The sequence below is a fragment of the Camelus bactrianus genome, chromosome 18 (assembly GCF_048773025.1).
Source record: "Camelus bactrianus isolate YW-2024 breed Bactrian camel chromosome 18, ASM4877302v1, whole genome shotgun sequence".
NCBI lineage: Eukaryota > Metazoa > Chordata > Mammalia > Artiodactyla > Camelidae > Camelus > Camelus bactrianus.
The window spans coordinates 31,253,634-31,267,995 of NC_133556.1; the positions used below are offsets into that span (position 1 = coordinate 31,253,634).

The 14,362-nt window shown below is 45.6% G+C and overlaps 1 protein-coding gene across 14 annotated transcripts in view; it reads left to right on the forward strand.

Moving 5' to 3' along the window:
* RBFOX1 (RNA binding fox-1 homolog 1) overlaps positions 1-14,362 on the forward strand; it is a 1,986,757-nt gene that overhangs the window by 1,723,459 nt on the left and 248,936 nt on the right. The gene's annotated exons all lie outside the window — the stretch shown is intronic.

Consider the following 14,362-nt stretch of genomic DNA (forward strand, 5'->3'; position numbering starts at 1 on the left):
ACAAGAATCTGCACCCTCAAACCATTTCTCTCCCCTGGCAGTGGTGAAACGCCCTACCTGAAATGGTCTCCCCTCTCTCCCCACTCCTTCTTAACGGAAGCCGGTCTTACACTTCCTAGGAGGGCTTGTTAAAACCCAGATGGCTGGACCCCACCCTCCAGAGTGCCTGATTCAGTGGCTCCGGGATGGTGCCAAGGGATTTTGTGTTTCTCCTAAGATCCAAGCGATGTCATGCTACTAGCTTGGAGATCACACTTTGAAAACCACTGAGGTTCATTCCTTCACTCTGGCTGTGAAGTTGTCTTACCATTCTCTGTAGATTCTAGGCTTTGTTTTGCTACCATATGTATTCTTGCTGTTCGTCAAGCACTGGTTACCTAATATCTGAAATAAATATCAACGAAGTCTTCCCAAGTGTCTTTGGGGTTCAGAAATGGCTAGGATTCAAATAGGAAACAGGGAATATTTGGTTTGAGGATAGCACAGTGGATCAAAAAGAGTATTTCTCTTTGGGACTGTAGATCTGGGTCCTGGGGTCAGTGCCGTTATTTACCAGCTGAGTGCCCTCATATTTCATATGGTCCAAGAGTCCAGTTTCTGTACTACAAAATGGGGATAATATTCACCTCTTCAGTTTTCGTGAGGATTAATCGGTAGCACACATATGAATGTGTGCAGAACCTTGCACATTGAAGCAACTCAGTAACAGTTACCTCTCTAGCTCCAGAGAAGTGATTCTCAGTCTTTGGTGTCCATCAGAATCACCTGCAGAGCTTGTGGAAATGCAGAGTCCCAGGCCTTGCCTCTGGAGATACTGACTCATCAAGGCTGGAATGAATCCATACATTGAAGAAGAAATTCGGATAATCCCAGTTCAAGTCATCTGTGGGTGATTCCATCCATTCATTATTGACTTACTCAGTTACTCAACAAGTCTTTGTGGTGGGTTTCCACGTGCCAGTGGGATGCCAGGTGCTAGGGTTCCAGCAATGGACAAAACAAACTGTACCCTCACTCTGTGGATGAGTGCATGCCTGGGTCACAGGAAGTGATATCAGGTAGGAGTAAGGCAGTGTGAGAAGATACAGATGGAGTGGCCACAGAAGGTCTTCCTGAGACGATGAGATTAGAGGAAAGAGAGAAACCATAAAAGAATCTCCCATTCAACTTTGCTTGTCTCTAATGTGAATCACACAGTTTAACACAGATGTATTGTAGTCATTTTTAATGTTTAGTCTTTTTGTTTTTTCAATAGGAAACATTGGTTTCCCAGCCAACATGGTGGACCTTGTTGAGTGTCCACCATATCCTGAGCGCAGTGCAATTCTGCAATTTTTATTTCTAACACCCATAACAACTCTGCAAGGGGAAGCATGTCATTTCCATATTATAGATAAAGGATTTCTGAAGAAGTTACAAGGTCATACAGCTAGTAAATGGCCAATGTTGAATCTTTCTACTGAACCCTACAGCCTCTAATGAATAAAACTCTGGACTTTATTCATTTTTCAAAATCCAGAGTGGGACCAGCCATATTGTCCTAATCCTCTTAAAGAACCAATTATTTTGTTGCCATATTTCAAATTCATCATATCACCATGCCCAGTAGTTTGCAATCCTGGCTGCACATTCAAATCCCCTGGGAATGGGGGGCTGGGTATCTGGGATTTTAAAGTCTCAGATGGATCTGACGTGCAGCCAATGTCGGGTACCACTGGCTAGCATTATAGGCCAAGACTAATAACTGTTTTCTGGCTGTGTGGCCAGAGCAGCTTTCGTGCAGTGTGCAGATCCAAAGGGTAGCTCTGAGCCAGTCCACTTGAGGTTCATGATCACCAGGGCGATAAATCTCTCGGAAGTAAGAGACGGGCCAGCCCCTTGTGTGAGCGGACAGAATGGTTTTGTGGAATCAGCACAGGCTTTGGAATCCAAACAGGGCTTGACACCCAGCTCCCCTCTTCCCTGGCCCTGTGATTTGGGGCGATGTGCTAAATCGAACTGTATCTAACTCTTCCTGACTGTACTGTACCTAACACTGTTAAGAGTACAGGAGCTTCCCTACGTGGCTTTCTCTGCTACCTCTCTGTAGTACACTGCCCCCAGCCAAGGAGGGCTTGTCGAATCCCATGAAGACAAGAAGAGGGCTTTACAGTTTCCTTTCCACCTGGCAATGACTACACCACTTTTCCAGCACAGGAAAGTAAAAGAAAATAAGCAGAGTGCGTTAAAACATTTTTTTTCCCCCAGGCCCTTCTTTCCAAAGTTATTCAGTTCCAAATTTAGCATCCTCTCCTGGGAAAAAGAGAACTGTCCTTTCTATGCATTGGCTGTGGTAACTTTGAACCCAGTGATGCTTGCTATGAATCTTGGGCTAGCAATGGATTAAGAGAGAGGAAAAGGAAAAAAAAAAAACCACACACAAGTGAAGCGTGAGACTGCCTTCTCTCTTCTTCCCTAAACCTTGTCTCTGTGGAGCTGGTCTCCCCTCTTGCAGACACAGTCCCCCCGAGATCTCTTCTTTCTCTCTTGGCCTTTCCTTCTTATTAAACCCCCAATCTGAAACAATTGCTCCCACTTTGTATTCCGTGGAGCTGTAATATTTGCCCAGCGATGAGCTCCATTCAGCACTTTGTTAACTGAAATGGGAAGTGACAGACTCAATATAAGGAAATCTCTGTGCCAAGGAAACAGATATTATTTCTCCCCGCCTCGCTCTCCGTTTCTCTTTCTCTCCCATTACTCGGTGCCGGGAATCTGCAGCCTCTGAGCTTACAGACACACTAAAACTTCCTATTGATCCGTGTCCAACTAATTTGATCAGAATAGAGACTTTTATTCCCTGTTGCTCCTTTCAGTAGCTCTTAGCAGATGTGATTGAGTGCCTGGGAGTCACCCTCGACCCCTGTTGGTTGGTAGAGAGGACGCAGGAGGACCGGTCCCCGCGCCGTGGTGGGGAGGGGCGTTCTGTAGATAAGATGAGCAAATTACAAATGGATGGTGGTTGGGAGAGGGGGGAGGATCAGATCCCTTCCTAGGAACAGACTTCTTGTCTTTTTTGTCAAAGATGGATTATGGAAAGCACCCAGCATTCCCAATCATTGAAAATCAGAGGATCCAGTGGGAATGGATGCACCTTTAATCTCTGAGTGGAGGCAACTCGAATTTAGACTTGTTCTTATTTATCCACATAGATTTGGGCACTAGTTGTAAATGATAATGGTAAACGATGACATTAAAATTAAATAGCTAATCAGAAAATTAAAATATTAAATACCTATCAGACTCTGACTAAGAGTCAAGGACTATCTAAGTATCTCATGTAATCCCCACAATAGTCTTTTGAAGGAGATATAATTATTATCCACTTTTTATAGCAGAAAATTGGGGCATCCAGAAGTAACTTGTCCAAGGACTCATGGTTCATAGATCAGGACCATAAGAATCTTGTGCACAACTCCTAAACTGGCCCTTTGCTCAAAACTTTTTATTTTTTTAACTTTGGAGATAATTGTTGATTCACATGTAGTTGTAAAAAGTAACAGAAAGAGATGCTTCCATATTCCCTTCACCCTGTGTCCCCAGTGGTCACATCTTGCATAGCTAGAATATACAATATCACTACTGGGAACTTGACACAGTCCATCCACCTTATTCAGATTTCACCAGTTTCACATGCACTTGGGGACGTGTGTGTATTTAATTTCGTAATTTTATTGCCTGTCTAGCTTCCTGCAACAGCCGTGACAGCCAACACAGAGAGCAGTTCCATCACAAAGATCCCTGGCTCTGCCCTTAGCTACACCTCCCTCTTTCCCCCCTTCCAAACCCAGGCAATTACTAATCTGTTTCATCTCTATAATTCTGTCCTTTAAAGAATGCTCTATACAAAGTATGTGAAAAGCATGTGCGTTTGATCTCCGTGTCTGTGCATGTGTGTGGTTACAGCATCAGTCCACAGGCAGAATTTTATATCCCTTTGGCTTCTTGGCCCCTTTCAGTTCCTCTGTCATCTCCCACCTCCCTTTTGCTGCAGATTTACTGAGTTAGAGACACTTTTGACACACTGTGTAAGCTCGCACACAATCCTACCACCTCCACTCTCATCCCAGAGGCAGCCACCCATGTCATTGTGTGGGAATTCTACAAGATTCTCAGCTCAAATTCTGCCACTGGAGGCCAAGGTATTTCCCATCACTGCCCATCCCCACCTTCCACTTCTTATCCTCACCTCTGCCTCCCAGGCCAACCCAGGTCCATCCGCCCCTCTGAGTTTGGGAATATGAGGACCAGCTTCAAGGGCTGATGAATGACGTCCATCCCAGAAGCCTCCATGCCCCATGCTGGTGTAATAATTATAGCAGAGGAAGGGGTTGGCTGGGAGTAAAGCAGGTCTTCCAGAGTATATCAGACTAGCTCATGTGCTGTCCGTGGCTGGGTGGGGGGGCTTCACCCCTACTCCTTATAGGATGGAGCACCTCCTGAAATCGTGTATGGCAGGCAACCTTGGCTCTCTCCCATGCCCCAGAGTGTCCAGAAACCTTCCTATCCAATGAAATGACCACTGTCCCTCCTGGGTGTGAGTCAGGTCTCAGGGGCAGAGATGAACCACTACACATCTCCACCCAACACACACACTGTCTCATTTTCCCAAAGCTTCATCTGATACCATTAAGGTCATTGCTTATCAGTGGGCAGCATTCACTGAGGGTGGAAGACCAGTGGAACTGAACTGTCCTTTGCCACAGATCGTTATTGGATGAGACTGAATCTTAGATTTGGGAGCGTTTTGGCCCCCTTTCTCTTGCAAGCCCAGAAAAGATGATAGCCACCCTTACATTCTCTCTTCCCCTTTCTTTCTCTCCTTCTCTCCCCTGCAAACTAAGACATTGAGCCTTCCAGAGCCCCCTCCTCAGACCTGATAAGTGCCGTTTATGTTGCACCCTTAGCTTAATTGGATGCTGTCTTGTCTTCCACCAGCTGATGCCCCCACCCCAGTCTTTCCTTCCGTGGCACTCACCTTAGCTGGCCGTCAGACACAGACCAGAGAGTGTATTTAACTTAGAGAGACTCTCCTCATCCCCCACCACCCACCCTCCTTTCTCCCACCTGAATTTAAGGAAGCCACCCCATCGGTTAGACCTCAAGGAGCGGAACCCCGCTCACTCCCCTGGCTCCATGCATCGGCACCTTGGAGTGGGCGGACATGGCGGCTCCCTGTCAGGCCTGCTGTGGCTTTTGTTTTCCTGCACATTTGAATAGTACATCTGATTACCATGGCAAATGTTGCAGCGTAGGCAGGCGTGGACCTCCTGCTTAATTAACTGATGATAACGGGGTCCGCTGCCCTCTCTCCTCCCCACCGCCATCACGGACATGGCAATTCTTTCATCTCTCCTCAAAATTGACTTGCTCTCTCGACCCTCCAGCAGCCCCTGTTTCGTCTGTTTACTTCTCCTGCCTCTGCGAGACTGTTAATTTTCCGTGGCACCTCCTATCCGGTTGTAATTACCACATCGAACACTGAAGACGTAGTTCTGCTTTTTGCAGATGCCTCACGGAGGTGTGTTCTTCCTCCACTAATTATACTGCTGTGTGTTTGCGATCTGCCTTGACCTAAAAGGATCTTCTTCTTCTTTTTTTTTTTTTTTTTATTGTCTTGGTTGGAAGAACAAATACAGTTTTGGAAACCCAGTCTGGGCAGAAAAGAACAAAATCATTAGGGATATATGTTGTCAGTGTGGCTTTTCATAGCCTTGAAAGTAACAAACCAGGGTCTGTTTGTTGCCAGCGCTTCCTGTGCAGCATTTGGCAACTCTTTGTTAGATGTGGGTAATATTTGCTTTGAATATACGCTCTCGCTCGAATCTAAATATCCTGCCTTGGTAATTATACAGATGAGGCACACAACCTATTCCATGGAGTGTGGAAATCTTCTGCAGATTGCGACTAGCCTCCCGCCCTCTTAGGTTTGGGGGAAGCTGAGCTCTGGCGTTTGCCAAACAGGAGACACAGAATCTGTTTATCATCTTATGCTTACGCTTAAGATTTAAGCTGTAATGAATACCGGTTCAAAGAGATCGAGGTATAAGCAGGAGGTTGGTAGTTACAGCGATAAAAACCAGAGCAAAAAGAGCAGTTTTTGTGAAGGACTCCGGCTGGAATAATGATGATAGAATTGTCTCAATCGATACATCTCTTGTCAGACCCATGTCTGATGTTTGAATCCAACCAGGCCTTTTCTCCAACAGCTTTCCTTGAGAATATTGAATTATTTATTATTTGTATCTTTTCCACCCCCCCTTCTCTTTCTGATGATTTTTTTTTTCCCTCTGACTTAGTAAAATTTGTTTTTCATGCTGCCAGGTTCAATGTTGTCTACTCTTTGATAAATAGCAGTAATTGGGCGTATAGCAGAAGGCATGTACAAATGTATGACTTCAATTACATCCAGAGCATTTTTTTTCTTTATATTGATCTTTTCTTCCTCCTTTCGTATAAGATCTGCTCTCTATAGCCTGTAGTGCTGAGGATTTTTAAGAATTATTCTTTGTCCAAGTGTCGGCACGCACTCTCAGACCCATGTGTCTTTTTTAAAAAAAATATGGTGCTGCTGATCCATCTGGGTGGACAGACCTGGAAGGGGGAAATTTGAGGCCTTCGCCTGATGAACTCACCTGACTGTGTCGTCTTGTGTGACAGCGAGTGGTTTCCGTGGCCTGGCTTTCCCTGTTACAGGTAGGGCCAAGGCAGGGAAGCTGGGGAAATCGTCTAGAGGAAAATTCCCATTAAAAAAAAAAAAAGAAGAAGAGGCAGAAGAAAAACAAAATGCAAAGGAATGGAAAGGAGAGAGTCTGCATTCAAGCTTAAGAAAACGTTTTTGGGCACTGTTTCTGCCTTGAGCTACGTGTTCCCTGTATGATTCTTAAACTCGATGTATTTGTAGTATATTTGTTTTGCCAACTGAAGGCAAGCTCTCACATATGTGACTGTTCCTTCCTCACATGTCCGTAAATACCCCTGTTTCCAAACAGCCCCAGCGTTTGGTGATGATAGTTTGACAAAAGCTACATCTCCTAGGCACAGACGGCTTTCCTCAGGCGCTGCCTGATGTCTGACAATTTCAAAGCCACTGCTCCGAGTGAACCAAGCCTACAAGTTGGAGAAATAAAAGATGGGGCTGGGAGCCTACCGAGGCGCTAAATTGGACAGGGCTTGTCCAGAAGGCAGGCGCGCACGACGTCCCGGGTCGCGTTTCCCCTGGCCTGGAGATGGCCTTCATTCGCCAAAGGGCAGTCGTACAAATCACAGCTGAGTATACGGCCTGGGTTGTTCTTCTGTGGCTCTGAATCTGTACCATAGAATCGTGCTGCTGTCAGCACTTTCCTGAGAAGCAAAAATACGACGGGACGCTGAATTCTGCTTTTTAAGGGCATGCAAAGAGAGAGTGTTGATTTTTTTTTTTAAAGTGTTCTTTTTTAAGGAGAAGCAAGCACTTAAAAGGCTTTTTTTTTTTTTCAGGTTAGGCTGTGTACGCATGTTATTTTATCTCCTGCCCGGTCCCTAAAGCCATATCTGTCCCATTTTATTCAGACGGAGAAAAATAGAACAAAAACCTTCAGAGCATCTGAGTGATGAAGGAATCCCGCTCTCAGTTATTATGCTGTAGGTGATGGAGCTGGAGCTTAAATAGACAAAGAGAAATTGAGTTGGCTTTGGCTGAGTCTGACTCCGGACCCCACCAGGTTGCTTTGTGCGCGCGCGTGTGTGTGTGTGTGTGTGTGTGTGTGTGAAGCACTTGGATTAAAAAAAAAAATGCCTGTCCCACCAGTAGGCTGTTAGGCACGGAGCTCAGAAACGGCGCTATTGTTTTAGATTCCCTTTCATATCATGTAGGTGTCTATACCACGCCACCCACACAGGAGAGCAAGTGAGCTGTGAAATATATTCATTGTTAGAGTACCGGGGAAATGGCGGCAAGCAATCGGAGGTAATAATGTTCGACAGGCAGGGGAGGCCGCCAACATTACCTGCATTATTTCGGTTGCCTTTTTCATTATAGGTTCGGGAAATAGGCAGCAATTCGATTATGGCATGATTTGGGGTGGAATTGCTTGCGCTCCCTGACCTCGTCACTGGGGGATCAGATGAGAAGTCAGCTCAAATAAAGTTTATAGTGCATTAAGCGGACGGAGCAGTGCCTTTACCCAGAGAGCACGATTCCTCATCTTCCAGGGGTTTGTAACTGCAGTCCGGATGGATCTGTACCTTAAAGTGCAGGGAGGATTGGCTGAGATGCATAGGAGTGAGCAGAGGCGGCCAATGGTGTTGAGAGCCCTCCCCTCCCATGTGCGGAGCTGGGTTTCTCTGCAGCTTGGGCGAAGCAGTGTGATTAATAACACGGAGGAAACCTGCTTGTTGGATTATTAATTTCTCGTCCCCTTTGCCTTATTTTTTTCCCCCTTTGCACATATTCCTGATGCTTTCCCTTCTGCCTTTTTTCCCTGTGCCTTTTGCCAACCCTCTCCAGCCCTCCTTTTCTCCCCTCTGGCTCACCTTTCCAGCCATGGAGCTCACCACTAGCGTTTCCCACTGACACCTGGCCACCCAACCTCGTGCGGGTGGCTTCACGCCTGGGGTGAGTTTATCGCCTCCCACTGGGGATTCTGTCTGCGAAAGCAGGAGAGGGAGAGAGGAAGTAGCTCCCAGGGAGTTCGAGCCACCCCACCCCAGCCGCGGAGAGACGTGGTTTCTCTTAGTTAACTAATTACATCTCTCTTGCCACTTCTAGACACAAGGAGTGCACGTTGCAAAAACAGGAACAAAAGGGGGGAATAATGACAAGTGAGGGCACGGCTGACATGCTAAGGTATTTGTGGTGCCAGAGTTTTCGTCTGATGGCAGAACTATGGGGTGGAGTAAAGGGGAGAGTTGGGAGCTTTCTGGGGGGGTGCTTGTGAGTTGGGGGGTACTTGGCACCCAAGCTCCCATCACGGTCTGTACCCCTGATTTCCCGGCCATACCTTCACACCATCGGGAAGGAGGGTTTCCAGGAGAGTTTGCAGCTGTGGCTTGGGGGGTTTCTCCTGTGCGTATGATTTGGGGGACTTCTGGGTTTTGATTCGCTGACCTGCTCATGGGTCTGGCTGGTAGGAAAAGAACAGAAGGGGAGGCCGGGCCACTTCCTCTTCCATATTTCACATTGCACAGCTCTGCCCCCGCAATCTCTCCTCACCTGCCGTGGGGGATTTCTTTCCTCCTCTTTGAATCTCTGCCTTCCTGGAAATCAGCAAGATTAAGTAGCAATGGAGTGGGGGGAAGTGATGTGTGTTATTTCTGTGAGCTGTCTTCACTGGCATGTCCATTTTTCTGGTGAAAACTTTGTGTTTTAATCCCAGGACATCCACCCTTTGTGGAGAGATTACCTTGAAGCTCCCCAAAGCTAATAGGATGGAGAGCGAAAAGGCAGCTGACATTAATTGTTCTCTTTATTTCTATCACTTAAGCACGAGGCAGGAAAAATCCTCCGAGCTGATTATTGCTTTGGTTTATTCTGAGTCAGATTTTTTTTTTTAAAAAGCATTTGGAGCTTCTTAAGTTCTGAATTTTGAGGAAAAGAACAATGCAATGTTATAATGACTCCAGTTCCAGAAACAGGGTTTGTCATGGTGTTTTGAAGCGATGCACAGATAGAGGAGCTGTGGGGTTTATTTATGTACTGTACCTACACTCACTCATGCTTGATCAAATGTTGAGATCGCTGGTAAGACCTGTGTGTTCAACCCATCTCCACCCATAGGCATATCCTGACTATATATCTGGTCTGTGACATAGCACCTAACATAAAAAAGAACTGAAACGTTCAGAGGGAAGTTCATTTCAACTTTGACCGTTTGGAGTCATAGGGTTATCCTAAAACAAATTCAAAAACAAACAAACGAAAACCAGTGCCAACTAGAGCCACCACCAAGAATCTCACCTTGAATTTCCAGTGAATTTTTCTTCTGTTTCCTTTCTCAGGGAATAACGAGTACTGAATGTCCACGAGAGAGGTAAAACTGAGTGAAGAACTAAGGCAAATGAGGCTCCAAAGCTGATAGGATGTTCACAAGTTTGGGCACTAAGAAGAGTGATGTTTCACAGAGAGACAATACTTAGTTTTTCAATACAAATTTTTTTTTTATTTTGAAATTTAAAAGAGAGCTTTTAAAAAATGTTAATGTATTGTTTACAGAAAATGCTGATTTTTTTTTTTTTTCTTCAGGGAAAGTCTTGTACGGGTGGGAAATAACCTCATTCGGACAGCTGGAGAAAAATTTGAAAATTACCTTTTGAAGTGCAAGCTGGAATTCCAGCCTTGCTTCATGCTTCATTTAGAGAACGTGCAGACTCACAACACAAATTTAATGAGAGAGGTTTTGATTTTTTTTCCACTACAACATTTTATAAACCTCCAAGGAGGGAAAAGTAATATTTGATGAGTAATAGATGAGCCAGCTTTTCACCCACCCCTAGCCTTCTCATCTTCCTTGCTCCCTCTCCTCCCCTGCCTCTTCCTGAAGGCAGCCTGTCTGTGAATCACGTACTACGAAACTTCCTCAAAAACCTGTTTCTACTTGGGAAATGGCAAACAATTGAACTCCTCTTTGAAGGACTGGAAATAACAGTTAGTATCTGGACAAATCATGTTTTGACTTTAAATATTCGCTCATTTCTAATGATCTCCTTTGTTTTCAAGCTTCAGGATGTTTCTTCTGAGAGGACACGGATTCCTCTAGTTTATTCTGTTACCAAACTTCACCAGATTAAACCTGTGAAAATAATGAAGGTTTTAAGCCCTGAGAATAAGCCTTGAAAATAGCTGTTATCCATCCTGGTAAAGGCTCCAAACATTTGGAAAGGAAGAGCCCTCGACCCCCCCCCCCCGCCCCCACCACCTTTTAAAAAATCTCCCTTGAACTGGCACAAGATGTGATATCCTTCCAGCACTTTCTTCTCTCCACTGTTGTGTCATGATTCTTAAAATGCAGTTGAACTTTCGTATCCCTGATTCTGCACCCGCGGATTCAACCAATTGTGGATCAAAACTATTTGGGAGGGGAAGGGGGAAATTCCAGAAAGTTCCGAAAAGCAAAACTTGCATTTGCCACCTGGACATGCCAATGTTTACATAGCGTTTACATTGTACTTACAACTATTTACATAACATTTACATCGTATGAGGTATCGTAAGTAAGCCAGAGATGATTTAAAGTGTACGGGAGGATGTGCATAGGTTGTATGCAAATATGATGGCATTTTATATAGGGGACTTGAGTACCCATGGATTTGGGGATCCGTGGGGACGGTAGAACCAGTCCTCAGCAGATACCAAGGGATGATTGCATTGCCTTGTTAATTTGTCCCTATTTCACATGGACATTATGCAAATGCTGGTAAACAGGATATTCCTTCTTTTTCCCCAATAAAGCTTCCTCCCAGATTCTCCTCTATGTTTACAGAAATCTGCTGTATTCAGGAGCTCTGATCAATTGTTTGTGCACATTGATGTTCATTGTTCAAGGCCCAGAGACTCTCGGAGGCAGGGCACTGATCTCCCCCCATTGTGGGGAGCAGTGGTTTTCCAACGCTCCAGAAAAAGCCAGCATGCAGCTCTCAGCACACCTTCGCCTAGGCAGGGTCCGTACTTTCCAGAGGCAAACACAGCCGAAAAGAGCTCTTAAAGAAGTGATTACAGAGTCGTGATTGCTCTACAAATTGAGTCTTTTTTCTGCTTGACAGTGATCCTGGCATAGTCTCCCCACTTAATCCTCGCTAGCAATTTGCCTATAGTTGCAGCTAACAAGAGGTGATTAGAGGGGAGTTGCCTGTCGCCACTTACACTTATCACCCAGCTCTCGGTCGCCATGGGCACAGGCTACAGAATCAGGCCTGTTTTCCTATTAACTCACCACCTCTGAACGCATTAGCCCAGCACTTAGCTAATGATGATTTCGAGCACCAGCCAGCGTTCCCGAACAGCATCCATCATCAGTTCTCCGTCTCCCCAAGCAGCGAGGAAAACCAGGAAGGAAGGAGAGAAGATTTGCTAGTCTTCAAACCACAACCAAGTAGAGAAGCCAAGAGAGAGGGTCTCTCCCAAGATAGTTTAGTGGACACTGTGCTGGAGGGTCACGGGCGCCTGGGGGCTGACACCAAGAAGAGGACAAGACATGCTGCCTATTTTCTGGGACCTGAGAGAGGCCCCAGGAATGCAGCAGCCCCTGTAGACACTGCGTGCTGTTGAGGTGGGTGCAGAAGCGGGCGGAGTGCGAGGTAGGCCCACGTTCCCCATACTTCGGCATCAGCATCCCTTGGAGGGCTTGTTAAAACCTCAGCGTTTCTGATTTGCTAGGTCTGGGGTGGAGCCAGAGGATTTGCATTCTAGAGAATTCTCAAGAGATGCTGATGCTACTGGTCCCAGCCACCCTTGGAGATCCTCTGGTGTCCACTGGCAGGCTTGGCCTTTGCTGACTGTGAAATGCACCTCTCACTTCCCTGCTTAACACCCATGCGTGACTTCCCCTTGCCTTCAGGAGAAAGCCCCCAACCCTGACTTCTGAGACCCTTTATGATCTGGCTGTTCCTTCTCTCTCCTTACCTCTTGCTGCCCAAGCTAGTTCTGTGAATGTGCCAGGGACCCTCGAAGTAAATGTATTTTTACATTCCAAGAACGTTCCTCCCTCCCATGTTCTCACCTGGAAAGTTGTTACCTCTCTGCTAAGCTGGCGCTTAACTCTTGCCTCTCCTGAGTGGCCCGCAGCTGAATTTGTCACTCCCTCTCAATCTGAATCTCCGTACCTCTTCCTATACACCTGCAAGATGGGTGTATTACATTGTATGACGGTGTGTGTGTGTCTTTCCTTAGAAATCAGGGCTCCCTTTTATGCATTTTATTATTCCAACGCCTAGCATTGTGCCTGGCGCAATGGTCATTGCGTAGTAAAATTTTTGTTGAATAAACCCTTGCCTGAGACAAGCCTGTCTTATGGGAATTATTATCTAATAGTAAGAACCAAACTTTAGAGTCAGATGATCCATGTTTAAATTTTCATGCAACCATACTGAAGGTTCTTTTTATTTTTGGCTTTGGGGCAGCGGGGAATTCTCTTTCTCTCTCTGAAACTCAGTCTTACCCATCTTTATAATGGGAATATTATTAATGATGATAATAATAATAGTGATAGTAGCAGTAGCAGTAAGAGTGTTACCATGACTTCCTTCCCACATAAATAATGATATATGCAGCACAATGCCTGACATTTAGCAAAAATTCCATCCAGAAAGAGGTTTATTTGTTTTATTTTTCCCACTGTGGGACATCCGCACTGGTAGAATGAGGGTCAGATCTGTGGAAGTGAGTAGATGACAGTGCAGGGGACCCACACAGGAACTGTAGAGCAGTGGAGCAGGGTGATACTTTCCTCTGGAGTCCCTTGATGTTCATATTATGAATACATTCCTGTGAACTGGAGTAACTGGAGGGGATAACTTCCAGCAGACTGAGCCCAAGCCACTTCCCCTCTTTGGTGGCTCCGTGTCCTGCTCACCCATCCCCAGCCACCCTGGCTTCTTTCTCATATTGGAGAGCTCTGGGATCCCAGAGACTTAGCACAAGCTGCCCTGCTTCTCCTTCCCTCACCCCCTTCTCATTCCTTAGCTTCTGATTTAAACATCAGGTCCTCAGAGAAGCCCTCCCTGGCCAGCCCATCAAAAGGAGCCCCTCCCCAGACAGCTTGTATTTTTCTCTGCCGGCACACCAGACTTTTCTTTCATGGTGCTCATAGCAGCCTGCGATGATTTCATGTGGTTGGATGTTTCTTTCTCTTACTCTGCAGTAAGCTCCATGCAGGCAGGAAGCCACCTATTTTGTCCTTCTGTATCCCTTCAGAACCTAGGACAGAGCCTGACATACAGTAAGTGAGAAGGAATAGTCTTTAAATGAGTGAACGAATGATGAGAGGAAGTGATCAAAGATGCTATGTAACCATTGGGGGTCAAGCAAAAAGCTAATGTATCTTTTCCTTTGGGAAATTTACAATCTCCCTTGTTGAAAAAAGGACACGGACAGTGCATTAGTCAGATACGTCTCTGCCATGCTTCCTGGCACCCTGTTCTCACCATAGCCTCATACTTCTTCCCCTTCCTTCGTTAACCTAAGTAACAATTGCTGAGATTTATTATATGTTGGATACCCTTCTAGAAGCTGACAAATGGTAGTAAACAAAATACACAAAAAGCCCTGCCCTTGTGGAACTTAGGTCCCAGTGTTGTGTTTACCCAGTAACTCCGTTATTGTGATTTTTGTCCCAGTACCTAACAAGAC